The following is a 15,491-nucleotide window of genomic DNA, read 5'->3' on the forward strand; positions in this document are numbered from 1 at the left end:
TAGTCCCTAAATAGGATTGATAGCATCGTAACTATGGGATGTATCTCAAGGCATCTCAGTTTTAGCCCTTATGATCGCGGTTTGTGTTAACTACGCACAACATCTATCAAACATAAGCTATTAACGAGAGCTTGGACAACGGTCTAAAGCTTTGATAACGATTCTTTTCTGGACAAAGATATTTGCCATGCAATCCTTCAAGCATGCAAGTTGCAACATATACTTTCAAAGAGAGGAAAACACACCTACTATTGCGAGGACATGCTTGAAGCCTTAAATGTTGTTTATGAATTCATCGCATGGTATCTAAATACAATTGACTTCTTTTGACAAGTGCATTTGGAAAATTCAATCCTTCGAACACTTGCGATGCAGTTTATTCTTTTTAATTTCCTATTCTTGTATGGCATAACATGGGTCTAATGCATCTCATGTGGGAATCAAAGTAAGAATTTATCAATCTAGAAATATGTTACTTACGATCGGTATTGCGGTTGGATGGGCAGTGATGTCCTCACCCAGGGCTTCGTTGCTTGTTGCGGGGTTTCCATCCACGCGCGACATTTTTTGCTTAGGGGCTATCCTTTCAGCTTATGAATCTCTCTCTCCCTCCTCTTCTTATTCTTCTTCTTCTCCTCTCTCTCTCTCTCTTCTTCTTCTTCCTCTTCCTCTTCTTCTCCTCTCTCTCTTCCTCTTCGTCTTCTTCTTCTCCCCTCTCTCTCTCTCTTCTTCTTCTTCTTCTTCTTCTTCTTCTTCTTCTCTCTCTCCCTCCCTCTTCTTCTTGTTCTTCTCCTTCTCTTCTTCTCGTCTCTCTCTCTCCCTCTTCTTATTCTTCTTCTTCTCCTCTCTCTCTCTCTCTTCTTCTTCTTCCTCTTCCTCTTCTTCTCCTCTCTCTCTTCCTCTTCGTCTTCTTCTTCTCCCCTCTCTCTCTCTTCTTCTTCTTCTTCTTCTTCTTCTTCTCTCTCTCCCTCCCTCTTCTTCTTGTTCTTCTCCTTCTCTTCTTCTCGTCTCTCTCTCTCCCTCTTCTTCTTCTCTTCCTCTTTCTCTCCCCCTCTTCTTCTTCTTCCTCTCTTCTTCTCCTTTCTCTCTCTCCCTCTTCTTCTTCTTCTTCTTCTTCTTCTTCTTCTCTCTCTCTCTTTCCCTCTTCTTCTTCTTCCTCCCCTCCACATGGGGTAATATGGGCGAGGCATGATGGAGGCCCTCCCCTCCACGTGGGCAGCACGGCCAGGGTGGAGCTACTGCCATGTAGTCCACTCCATCGTCATCATCACCTTCACATCCTCCTCGTGCTTGTCACCACCCTCTGCCACGTCGTCTGGTTTTTGGGGCTCCCCCTCCCTCTGCCAACAACTAGCGTTAAAAATTTAGATTAAGTTTTATTAAAGTTAGGGGGTTTCGTATGTGGGAGCGGGCAGAATATTACATCCTCTCCCTCTTGGAGAACTCGAGATGTCCTCATCTCGGAAGAAACTAGGGAAGACAAGCATTAATGGGGCTTAAGGTCTGTGGGTTAGGACCCACCATGCATCTATTGCACTACTCTAATCACTCATAAGCATGAGATCTTTTGAAACAACAACTTATTGTATTAGATCGATCCGATTCTGGATTACAAGAGAGGAGTTTAATGTAGTTACATATCATGGATATCTTCTAGGTTTTTCCTAAGTATCTGGTGTATTTTGGATCACTAGAGCTTATACAACTTCATTCCTTGTAAGTTCAAGTTCTCCTTGAGTTCTGTTGGGACAATTGGCATAGTTATGTCCAATGTTGTGGCACTCAGAGCATTGGTGTTTAGGGTGCTTTGGACATTCCCTTTTGAAATGACCTAATTCCGTGCAATAGAAACAATGTAGAGTTTTATCACTTGGGGTCACAAGATTCTTGGTTGGCTATGGTAGGATTCTCTTCTTTAGGCCAAATTGTCCTAGGATCCTTTCAGTAGACTAAAGTGACCCTTTATCGCAGAACAAAAAATTTGGTCATAAATTTAGTATTATAATCAAATATTATGTTTATGGAACTTCATGAAGCTTGAACACACTCTCCATAAATTAATCAATCACTTCTTTGGTTGTACATTAGATTTTAGTAGGGATGAAATGGGAAAATTTTGTCAATTGATAAAAAACAAATAAATACTATTCTAAGCATACTTCATTGTTGACAGACTTGTGATGAAATCCATGCATGTATCAATCCATTTTTCTCAACAAATAGGTAATGGATGAAGTAATCCACTAGGTAAAAGTGTGGAATCTTTATTTTGTTGACATGGAAGACATTGCATGACATAATCTTTAACATCTCTCTAAATGCCTTTCCAAACTCTTATGGATAGTGTCAAAGATCTTAAATAGTCCCATGGTGACCCACCAAAGGTAAAGTATGCATTTCTTGCAAAATGTAATGCTTGAAGTATGTTTGAGGCATCAAAGAAACATGTCCTTTATACCACAGCAAGCCATTATGCCATGTAAAACTCGGATACTTTGTTGAGGGCCGAAATGACTTATTTTTTACACTAATATTTTTGTTATTTTTGTAAGCTAAATGATTGATTTTTGTGAACTAAATGATTGAGCTATCACATAAGTGAGCATGGGTAATTTTTTAAATATCGAGTCTTACATTAAATCAATTCTGCAATCTGACATGAGAAGACACCTCAATGTTGTTGAGAAATATGCAATCACACCCATGTGACAGCCTCTTTGTATGGAGTAATAGGGCAAGACACAAGCAGTTTGCTAGAAAGGATGCCTGAAATGCAGGATGACTGAATCCCATAAGCACAGTGGAGAAAAAGGGAACCATCATGAGCTTATAAAGTGATGTACCTTCTTATCATTCAATGATGGAATACTATTGTACTTTTTCCTTTCAGTCATAGTTTGTGTCATACTCAAGATTGTGTTTATGAGTCCAAGCTTCCATCCTAGAACCTAATTCACTTGAGTAATAGTTGGTTTCTCCAGTCTATGTCATCATAAGCATTCTCTTTGTGTTCCATCCGCCATAGCCATGCTCTAGATCCACACATTTTTAACATGGTATTAGTTAGGCATGGCATTGCTCCTCCAGCACCACTTCACCTCCATCTAGCTCAACTCGAGCTCAGTACTTCATATTCAGCTCCATTCCCACTTCCATCTCCACTCAAACTTCTTATCTATAATAGCCAAACCCCTCCTATTGATCATGAACCTCCAGGCTTGCATTAGTCAATGTCGCACCACTTATGATGTTGCAGTCACACACTCCAACTAGTACTAATACTAGTAGTACTACTAACAAAACCAACATGGCATGGCTACATTGATAATGCACACATGACTAAATAGCTTTGCTATGGGAGCCTGTGCTAGCCATTGCTATAAAGCCATACCTTCATCCAAATGCAATGGGAGAGAACCTCACATGGGGTGTCAACCTTGCCTCGGTAGCATCAAGATTCTACAATCGGACATCGCTCAATTTTTAATGTGGCACCCATATCCATGCAAATGAAATGGTTCAGGCAATACAAGGTGGAACTAGGTGGTGTTGTGGGTAGCAGCAAGGTGAAGTCTATACTAGAGAATGCATTGTATGTGGTGAATGTAAGCTCAAATGATTATGTTAGCAATTACTACCTCAATCCCAGGCTTCAATCTCTCTACAACATCACTCAATACACTGATTTTCTCTCTAGCCTCATTACTGCCTTCCTTCAGGAGTTGTACAATGAAGGGGCTCGCAAGATTGCAGTTGTTTCATTTTCTCCACTGGGATGTGTGCCATCCCAGATAGCCCTCCATGGCAGCAGCTCTGCATTGCTCAGCGAGCGAAAGGCCTCATGTGTGCCTTCCTCCACCAAGTGGCCACACATGCCAATATGAAGTTGTAGTCTCTCATCTCCACTTTGCAGAGCACCCTCCCTAGAATCAATCTGGTCTATCTTGACAGCTACAATTTGGTGTTTGATGCTTGCCAACACCCTTCCAAATATGGAGGACATGAAGCTACCTACACCAAAGAGCAATCAATGTATTCATTTGAAGAACTTAAATACATGCTTGCTACCTTGGAGAAAGTGCAAGAGTTTGAAGTCATTTTTGCTGCCTCAAAGATAATGATACCTTTGCTTGAGGAGGACATGAAGATTAATGCAAGGAAAGTCAATGAAGACCATAATGAAGAAAAAGACCAAGAAAAAGAAGACCATGAAGACAAAAAGAGCATCAAAGAAAGCAAAATGGACTACGTCAAAGAAGTAGACAAAGACAAGAATATCTACTATGCCTACCATGACATATCTAATGAAGAAAATCACAAGGGCTTGTCAATCCTTGTCTCTACTTTTCACTAGAACTTTGTATTGAATGTACTTGCCATTAATGCTCCTGGCATATGCCTTGTAAAACTCCTCATGTAAGCCTATGCATAACAGCCTCTACACACTTAGTAAGGCCTTGTAACAACCCCTCGATGTTAGCCATTTTTTTAGTACCCACACTTAGCATTTTTTTGTGACAGCCTCTAGTGTTTACCATGTTTGTGGCATACCCACACTTAGCAAGGTTCTACTCATGACAGCCTATGTACACTTAGTGCCTTTTTCATGGTTGTGATTGAGGAGGGGTGTTGAGAAATATGCAATCACACCCATGTGACAGCCTCTTTGTATGGAGTAATAGGGCAAGACACGAGTAGTTTGCTAGAAAGGATGCCTGAAATGCAGGATGCTTGAATCCCATAACCATAGTGGAGAAAAAGGAAACCATCATGAGCCTATAAAGTGATGCATCTTCTTATCATTCAATGATGGAATACTATTGTACTTTTTCCTTTTAGTCATAGTTTGTGTCATACTCAAGATTGTGTTTATGAGTCCAAGATTCCATCTTGCAACCTAATTAACTTGAGTAATAGTTGGTCTCTCCAATCTATGTCATCATGAACATTCTCTTTGTGTTCCATCCACCATAGCCATGCTCTAGATCCACACATTTTCAACAAATGTTCCCATCCAACAAAAAGCAAAGATGCCTTGTAAATAATATTACGATGGCTTGATCATAAATTTTCTCGCATTATATTTGATTAGCATTCCTGATTCCATTTAATGTGTTAAAGATCGCATTGATTTTATAACCCAAGACAAATCGCAAAAGCCTTAATTGGTAGACAAAGAATGCACAAGAACGAGCATGATATTGAGTAAGTTAAGTATCAAAGAGTTTTGCATGACTTTATAAACTAGATAAGTCATGAGGTAACTTAGCCAAAAAACCACCAAATAAAGCCGTTTTAAAGGAAAAAAGACGTTTTTGCAAAAATAGGCCAAAATTCATGATTTTTTAATGCCTGGAGGGAGAGAAAGCATTTTAAAATCATCCCCATGCCACCTTCCAACAAGAAGACAATCAAAATGCATTTTTTATAAAGCCCAAAAACAAGTGCGTTCACACGCGAATGCGGTGAACAGGAAAAATGAAGAAAATTTAATAAAATCCAAATCGTTCATCGGATCAAAAATCCGTAAAAATGAAAAATGTACCGAGAGATGAGGGGAAAATGATGGAAACATGCAACACCGGGTCCGGGGCAAAATCAGGGTGTTCACATGGAAAAAACTCACAAAACAAACCCGAAAACACTCGAAAAAATTAATATCGAAAAATTTGTGCATCGAAACGAAGTGCAGAAACAAAAAAAAGTGTGCAAAACAATGTATCCGACAATCCTATCATGATAAAACATAGTTTCGATCAAGATAGGATGCGTTCACATGGGAAAAACCCCAAAAATGGGCCTGAAAAGGGACTTAGAAATTAATACAAAAAAAACCATGCCTCGGAATAGTAGGTGATAAAAATGAAAAATATCTGAAAGAAAGGGATTCACAGGGCTGGTGCATCAAAACTCAGTTGGGGAAAATTAGGATGGGTTCACATAGAAAAAACACGAAAAATGCATCCGAAACCGCTCGAAAAAATTAATAACTGAAAATCTGGCAGTTGGAAAAGGGGGGAAGAAGAAGGAAAAAGTGGGGAAAAGGCTGACAGGACACGACTGTCAAATCAAACTAGAATTTTGGTGAAAATAGGGCAGGTTCAATGGAAAAATGTGAAAAATAGGCACGAAAAAGACTCAAAACCCGAAAAAATTAATAACAGATGAACCGTGCATCGAAAGGACACGGAATAAAAAGGAAAAATGTCAAGGAGAAGAGGTAGGACAAGCCTGACACATCAGATCTAGGTTCTGAAGCAATTCACATGAAAAAGTATCCAAGAGGTAGAACAAGCCTGACACATCAGATCTAGGTTCTGAAGCAATTTACATGAAAAAGTATCCATTTTACGGGAATTATTTCAAAAATAATAACTTGAGAACCATCTGTCCGAACAGGGATTGGTAAAAAGGAAAAATGGGTAGTTCAAATGGATGAATAGGGCTGTAAGGTTGGATTGGGATTCCGGTGAACGTAGGTTTGTTCGTATGAAAGAAACGCAAAACCAAGAATAAGGGCAAACGGTCAAGGAACAACCTCGGGGATAGGGTGAAATAGAACGGAAGGGTGGGGAAGGGACCCCATTAGGGTAAAATGAAATCATTGTATAGATGCATGATCAAAACAGGGTATATGCATGGGGGTATGCAACATAGACATGCAGGGATGCATCCCCACACTTAAGACCTTAGCAGGAAGGGTAAACCAAACTTCAAGGACCTAGTATCTCACATCAGACCAACCTCGACATCCCCACACTTAAAACATGACCGGTACTGAGAAACAGAAGGTATAGGGTTAGAAAAACTTGGCCCATATTTCCGAGGAGGAATGTCAACTATGGAGGTTGCGTATGGTGTCATTGTGTCGGCTGGAGGAGGTAACAAGGTGTCTTCACAACACCCGTCCATCATCCTTCATGGTAGGGACCATGCGGCAGCACCCAGGGAGGTAGTTGGTTGAAGGAATCACAGGAAATTTGTCGATGGTGAGGGATATTGCACTCAACTCATGATCACTCAAATGGATTGAAAGAGCAGTCACTCGCCCCATGACTAACATCACTCGAGGAAATAATAATGAAACCCATAGCTCATACCCGATGTAGGAATCAACAAGGGAATGGTGCGAAGAGAGTATGCCAAGGTGCACAATTGATGGTGCATCAATGCATCCAGCCTGTCTCGTATAGGTGCAAGGAAAAAGGCCAGGGAGCCTTGTAGTGCAGTGTACAGAACGGAATGATGTGTCTTGTGTTGGTGGCAGAAACCCGGCCTATGGGTGCATAGGAAAACGGGAACGTACCTAACTCCAAAGGTCGTAACGTCCCTCAATCCTCACCTCTCGATAATTGATCGAAGAAACACCAATCACACTCAACCCACCCTTTGTCTTGCGCTCTGTTGAAAGATACAGAGGGCAGCTCTTTCTTGAAACCTATTGATGTAATCCTCATTGTCACTTGTGCAATAGTTGTATGCCTTGTGCACATTTAATTATGCAACTGTGCATCCCACCCTGTGCCGGCATACAGTGCAAGAAGGAAGGCCAAGGAGCCTTATGGTGCAGTGCACACGAGCAGATCGTGCATTGTGCATTGAGAGGCCCATCCCGTGCATACAACACTCCATTCACACATCTCACCTCTCATTTGATTTGAAGGGAAAGACTGGTCACTCACCCCACCCTCTATCTCACTCTCTGATAGATACTGAGGGCAGCCCATACTCACGTCCCCATCCTGTTAGGATGAAAGCTCACACCACTCATGGTGTTGGTGATGAAGATCATGTCGGTTGTTGTTGTCATGAGGATCTTGAAGATGAGGCGTACCCAGGGAGGCAGCGTACAAGTTTCATACTTCAATGATTTGTAATAAGAGTCGTCTGTTAAGAAGGGCAGATAAACTGATATTGTAGAGACAACACACCAAGGGAGGTGGCTTCAAATTACTTGCTGAAGAGGTTCTACTGGTGAGTCAACTATCCTGTACTGCGGGGTGTTACCACCTTTTCCACAGTCAGCTCCCCACCCAAGGGTGTTTTCACCTTTTCTTGGAACGAGGCCTGTTATGATAGGGAATTTCTTCCTTTTCTTCCATAACAGTTTTGTTTGTTTTATTTTTTTCTTTTCTTTTCTTTTCCTTTTTTTTCTTTTTTTTTTTGTTTTTTTCAGTGAGAAAGAGAATGGTAGAAATACCATATGTCAAGACCAACCTCACCACCGTTGTTGGATCAAACAAGAAGAGAACAAGGTCAGATTGAGATGTTTCTGCGAGGGGGTAGCAGAAAGAGACCACCTCATGAGGAGAATCATAAGGGCTATCAGAAGCATGACAAGAAGGACAGTGCAACACCCAAAAGAGAAGGGATAGGTTGACTGTGATTGTCAAGATCCCCAAGGAGGGAAGTACTTCTTCAGGCGATAGCCATTGATCAGGAAAGGATCATCAGAGGTATCAACGGTCTGCACCTGAACAGAGCCATTAGGATTGACAACAAGTACCTTGTACGGGACCATCCACCATTGTTGGAGCTTGCCAGGAAACTTGCCAAATCTCGAATCATAGGCTAGAACAAGATCACCTTCTTTGAACTCCTTATGCTTGATGAAATTGTCATGATAGGCCTTGCGTCGCGCTCGAGTGGTTTCCATGCACTATAGGGCCCTCCGTCGTATCTCATCCAAGCATTCCAAGTGTAAGAGATGGCATTGAAGTGACTCACTATCTCCCAAGTATTCTTTAACTGCCACTCTCAAAGAGGGCAATTCCAGCTCAACAAGGAAGACAGTTTCTGTACCATACACTAGTTGGAAAGGGGTCTGTCCTGTTATTTCCTTATGGAAGGTTCTATACGCCCAGAGGGCCTTTGTAAGTCGATCATCCTAGTCGCAACGATGTGCGGCAATCGTTATTGTCAGAATTGAGCAAAGGATGCAATTGGTGACTTCAACCTGGCCGTTGCCTCTAGGGTAATAGGGAGTGGACTTGCGATGGCGGATCTTATACAGCTCTGTCAACTCCTCCATGATTTTGTTAAGGAAATAAGTACCTCTGTCACTTACCAACTCAAGGGAACTGCCAAAATGGGTGATAATATTCTCGTACATGAACAGGGCTACACTATTACCATCATCCCATTTCAGAGCTTTAGCTTCACACCACTTTGTGACATAATCCGTGTATACTAAGATGTATTTATTCTACTTCCGTCTAGTAGGTGGATCAATGGGACCCACAAAATCAATCCCCCACTTCTCGAACGGCTTTAGGGGAAGAATGGGTTGCAGTGGCATGGCACTTGTTTTGGTGGGTTTCCCCATTCGCTGACAAGCATCACATCTTTTACAGTAATGATATGCATCCTTGTGGAGGGTTGGCCACCAGTATCCTACTAATAGAGCCTTCTTGGCTGTCGCTTCTCCTGCGAAGTGTCCACCACAGGGTTCGTCATGGCATGCTTTCAATACTATGCCAATTTCGTCCCTTGCAACACATCTTCACAACACTTCATCTTTTCCTTTCTTGTACAGGGCACCACCTAGCAAAGTGTAGGGGGCTGATTCTAGCAAAAGCTTCTTCTTCTCACGGCTTGAAATGCCAGGAGGATACTTTTGAGTTGCCAAGAGGTTGGCTATGTCTGAATACCTGGGAGTAACTGTTTCAACTAGAAACAAAGAAGCGTCAAGAAGATCTGGATCATCCTGTTCCTCTTCTTCTGTTTGAGGGATACGTGATAGATGATTGGCTAGGACATGGGAACGGCCAGGCTTAGTTACCACTTCGAAGTCAAACTCCTAGAATAGAAGAAACCATCTCATCAGTCGTCCTTTAACATCGGCTTTGTTCATTAGGAAGGACAGGGCTTCATGATCCACATAGAACTTGAAATGCGTTGACAATAGATAGTGTCGAAGCTTCTCCAATGCAAACACCATTGCCAAGCACTCAAGCTTTGTCATCACTATATAGTTCCATTCCCGATCAGTGACCTTTCGGCTTGCATAATAAATGGGTTGATCTAATTTAGAGGGGCCCTTTTGACATAGGACAACACCTAGCCCTTCAACTGATGCATCTGTGTGCACATGGAACTCCTTCGTCCAATCAGGAGGCTGCACAATAGGTGCTTGGATAAGGCACTGCTTTAGGATATTAAATGTCTCTTCACAGTCATCAGTCCAAAGGAAATCAGCTTCTTTCCTTAGGAGCTTGTGTAGAGGGACTGCCTTGGTTGCAAAATGTGCAATAAATCTTCTGTAGTAGCCCACATGGCCAAGAAATCCTCTCAATTGCTTGAAGTTTGTCAATGCTGTTAAGGCAACAATCTTTTCTATCTTTGCCGGGTCTGTTGCAATCCCTTGTGCAGAGACAATATGGCCCAATAGAACTCCGGAGGAGACGCTAAAGACACATTTGTCGGGGTTGAGAGAGATCCCATACTCATGGCATCTGTCAAAACATTGCTCTAGGTATCCCTAATGCTCTTGGATCAAGCTATAAACATAGAAGTCATCAAGATACACCTCAATGAAATCATGCAAATGATTCTAGAAGGCAGCCATCATTACTCATTGGAAGGTGGCAGGAGCATTACAGAGCCCAAATGGCATCACTATGTAGGCATAGGTCCCCCATTCTATGGTAAAGGTTGTTTTAGATTGGTCCTCTTTTGCAATTTGGACTTGGTTATGTCCGCTGAATCCATCCAAGAGGGAATACATCTCATGGCCTGCCATTGTGTCCAACAGTTGATCTATAAAAGGGATAGGGAAATGATCCTTCTTCGTCTTCGAATTGAGATTTCAAAAGTCAACATATATTCTAAGTTTCCCATTCTTCTTGGATACTACCACAATGGGTGAAACCCATTCACTATTAGCCATAGTATAAATGAACTCGGCTTCAAGAAGTTTCAATAATTTGGCCTTCACCAGAGTAGAGTAATTAGGATTCATTCGCCTTTGTCTTTGCCTTAGAGGTTTGGCGTCCGGCTCTAGGTCAATGTGATGCTAGCATACAATGGGATCAATCCCTTTTAGATCTTTATATGACCAAGCAAACACATCTAAGTTCTCTTTGAGTAGGTCTCACAGGACCACTAGTTCTTCTTCTGGAAGATTGAGACCCACTTTGAGGTAACATTTAGTACCGTCAGTATCTAAGAATGTTACTTGGCTTTCACCTTCCACTTCCCGGATAAATGTACCACAAATTACTTTTGGGTAGAGGTCTGACTCTTTCAAGAGAGTAGTATTCTCATCTGATGTTCCACTAGAACCAGTGTCCTCCTTTAAAACAGATGACTCATTCGTCTGTTGAGATTGCTGGAAGGGTATCAGAGCTTTGTTTACTTCTGTTTGAGTGGTGACCTCTTCAAGACTTAGATATGCATCTTTAGAGGATGCGTCCAGGAATGTCACATAGCAAGGACCTTCTAGAGGCCATGGCTTTGAGGGCTTTAGCTTCTATTGGCAAGGGGCATCGTCATCATCTTTTATCTAGACTGAACGGTCAGGGCAACAGGAGCCACTGATGAACTTAATTTTTATGCTTTTAATCCATTTCTTATAAATATTCTGCATACTTTGTGGTCCATTGGCCAACCCAAATGGAACCATGGTCATTCCATCCAATACCCTAAGATCTTCGGCCTCTGAGGTCTCTGTAGGGACATCAACAAGATCATCCGCTATCAGAGGAAATTCTTCATCTGCACTTTCATAGCCTACTTCATTTTCTTCCTCATCATTTTCATCCTCTTTCTGTGGAGGCTCTGTCTCTGCTTCTATAGAAGCTCTGTAGGAGAAGAACAGATCTTCTACCTCTGCATCTGCTTCTACTTCTATTAAGCTTCTCACTCTGCTTTTGGCTGTGTTACTGTCTTTGTAATTGACTCTGTATTTGCTCTGTCTCTATTCTGTAGCCACTGTGTATCTGCTCTGCCTCTGTACTATAGCCGCTCTATAACTGTACTGTCTCTATTCTGTAACTGTACTGCCTCTGTAGTACTGTCTCTGCGACTGTCATGTAACAGGGAGAGTAGTACATCCATGCTTCTATTTCACTGTCAAAGGTGATTTCAGAAGTTAATTCTAGTTGAGGCAGGAGGTATTCACCCATGGACAAGGATTTTGCTTCCCTTAGCAGTTGGCTTACAGTGCCCACTATTAGGGATTGTGCCTCTATTTTCTTAGGAAAGATTAACTTAACAGCCTCTTCATCTTCTGATGTACCATCTATTACCTTGATCTAGAGGAGTCAATTATGACTTCAATGGATGTGGATCCATTGCCTTTTTGCGATCCATATAGCTTCAATACCGCTTTATTGGGTCCTCTACCTAGGGTTAGGGTTCCTTTGAACCAATCCATCCTGGCTCTTCCTTCAAAAAGCCAAGGTCTTCCCAACAGCAGAGGGTATGAGGTCCCATAAGAATTTGGTTTGACCACCAGGTATATCAGTCAATAGTCTCTTCTTGCAAGGATTGTTTTTACGTATGGGAGGATACCTAACGGTTTGACTCTGCTTTGGTCTACCAATCTGATAAGCCACTATGTAGGTTGAATTCCTTGCAACGCTAAGTCTTTCATTGTGACATCTATCATTATATTTACTAATGAGCCTCCATCAATCAATGCATTTGAAATGAAGCATCCTTCTATCCATACACTAATCTCTGGGATTCCAGGATCTAGGAAGGCATTAGCCACATCTACGTCCTTTACAGGTTCTGGGGCCTTATTGGTCTTGGTCGTTGTTGAAGGAGAGATCCTTAGTCCACATCTTCTTGTCAAGATGCTTTTGAATTTCTTTCGATATCTAGGAGACAGCATCAGCAAATGCTGGAATGTTAAGTTTGGTTTAAAAGTGTCTAGGTCTTTGACCAAGTCATAATCTTTGATAGGATCCACAGGCTTCTCAAGCCTGCAGGGGAAGGGGGCTACACCCATTTTCAACTTTCTTTTTTCTTCAAACAATTGCAGCATCGACACTTTCTCTTTTTTTGGAAGTGCTTCTGTATCATCCATCTCCTGGGCCTCTGGTCCTATCTCTGGGATAGTCTCTATAACTCTCTCTGGCACTGTAATACTATGTATTGCACTGTTCTATTCTGTACTGCTCTATCCCTCTGTAGGTAGGTTGAACTTCATAGTCTTGGCAGGAGAGTTATTTTCATTCTGAACCACTGGTTCTTTCTTCTTGATGAGCGTAACAGCAGCAACTTCCAAGTCTTCCAAATTGGAGGCAGGCTGTTGTACCTTTTGTTGGCTATCAAAGGCATTGGTCTTTACAGGGGCTGGACTTGGACAGTCCTTTGTAGTGTTGCCTTTACCTTTGCATCGGCTGCATAAGGGCTTGTAATCCATAGATCATCTAGGGTTTGGACAATTCGGGGAGATATGACCCTTTTCTCCACACATGTAACATTCCACCTCTGATCTCTGACCACCGCCAGACTGTCGTCCTCTGTAACTTTGAGAGGGAAACCTCCTCGGACTGAAATTAGGACCAAACTCTCTAGGCTTTGGTCCAATACCCTGTGTTGTCATTTTGGATTCTAGCAAGTTGAATCTTGCATTTTCATCCTTCTGTCTTCGTTCATGCATCTCTTTAAGAGAGTAAATATCCTCTGTATGGTTCTTCCGCAAATAGTAGGAACATAAGGCTCCAAGAATGGTTGGTTTTCGGGTACATTCAGTGGCTAAATGTCCCGCTTAATGACACTTTCTGCACCATATATTAAAGTGCATCACATCTCTTCCAGCTCCTGGCAGGAATGGATATATTGGCGGTATTCACATTCAGTGTCTGTAGTTGCTATGTAATCACATCCAGAAGCTCTTTCTTGATACTTGCAACTAAGTTCGATAAGTACTCCTTCTGATTTGTACCTCCTGAAGTGCTTGTCGTAGGATTTTAGGAAGCGTCTGTAATTACTGCATAAACTGGTTGGGTCGATCTAGAAGGTCCTCTGTTCTGGCTCTGATTTAGAGCTCCTGTTGAGACTTGGGTTTGTTGATTCCAGTTGGTAGGATTCCATTGTTGTTGAGTCGCCATTGGAGGAACTGTTTGAGGCCACTATTGCTGTGGTTGAACCATCATTTGAGGCACTGTCGTTTGTGGTGAGCACAGTGGATTAGGTGCATTATACTACGACACTGTTTGCATCTAAGGATAGCAGTAGGGAATTGTCCCTAGGACTGCATTTTGGTGGGTATACCATTCCAAGCATGGGAGGAGGTAAGACTCCTCTTCCTAGAGTCATTGACAGCCTTGCTTCAACTTCGTCATACAATCTTGCACCTTCCACTGTAGCTTGCAGATTGACTGGTCTTCTCAATTCTACGAACTTGCAAACTTCTGGTTGTAGGCCTCTGAGAAACACTCCTTTTTGGATTCCTTCGTCCAAATGATGGTTAGTCCATCTTTTCAGGATGGATTCCATTCGTGAGACATAAGCTTCTACTCTTTCTCCAGAGGACTGACTTAGGTTCATGAACTCCTTTCACATCCGCTCTTCAAAACCTTCACGCTTGAATTTAGTGAGGAATGCCAACTTTAGGTCATCCCATGTGCCAAAAGTTCCTACTGCTTGTCTATTGTACCACTGAAACGCCATGCCTTTGAAAGTGATGGGGAATATTGCTAATCAATGCTCAGGGGTTTTGGCATTGTTAGCCACACATGCTACCATGAACTCTTCTACATGAAGATCAGGGTCTTCATTGTACTCTCTCTTAAAAACTGGCAATGGGACTACATTTGCTGGCCTATCATCAATATTTCCAGGACGAATCTGACTAGGAAGGGGACCTTGAGTTGCCATGGGACTTCTGTAAAGAGTGCTTTTAGGGCGTCAAAGGAGGATTCTGCTGCAAGCTCATTCTCAGCTTTGATTTTTTCCTTTTCTCTTCTCACGTACCTCTGGACTCGTTCTAACGCTTGCCTCTTTATTGTGTCAATCATTAGGGGGTTGGTTCCAACCAGTTGGTCTGTACTCAATAGGATAGAATCAGAGAGGGGCTTCAGTCTCTGAGGGATTCTCTAGCCAACATCTCTCCTATTTCCTTCTTTTCAACATCTCTGAATTTGGCTTTCAAACCACTACAGAGGGGGAGATATTCCATTCTGAAAGTATCAAAACTCATTCTTCTTAGGATCGTTGTTGCGTCATTATAATAACGCCAGCTTCTGAGGGTTTCAACAATGTATGTTGTGATAAACACTCTGTCTACCAGCTTCCAGTGGGTTTTTAATTGGACAAACACAAGATTGTCAATGCACCAAGCATTCCACGTATCTTGCTGTTGAGCATCCACGAACAAATTCCAACTCTTTTCCTTCTTGTTTACGTGAACCTCTACAGACCAAGACTCTTGAAGCTTCTTCACAATCTCCCACTTGATGATGTTTTGGAAACTTCTCAATGAATGCCAAATCTTCCATGGGTGGTCATTCTCTCTTTTTTTGCTCTTCAATTTGTTT

General features: G+C 42.0%; 1 pseudogene; it reads left to right on the plus strand.

Moving 5' to 3' along the window:
- Positions 1-1,188: 1,188 nt before the first annotated feature.
- On the plus strand, positions 1,189-4,354 carry LOC148041777 (GDSL esterase/lipase APG-like; annotated as a pseudogene).
- Positions 4,355-15,491: the final 11,137 nt, after the last annotated feature.

This window comes from Lygodium microphyllum, chromosome 1 (genome assembly GCF_053477565.2).
Source record: "Lygodium microphyllum isolate KBCC chromosome 1, Lygodium_microphyllum_v1.1.10, whole genome shotgun sequence".
NCBI lineage: Eukaryota > Viridiplantae > Streptophyta > Polypodiopsida > Schizaeales > Lygodiaceae > Lygodium > Lygodium microphyllum.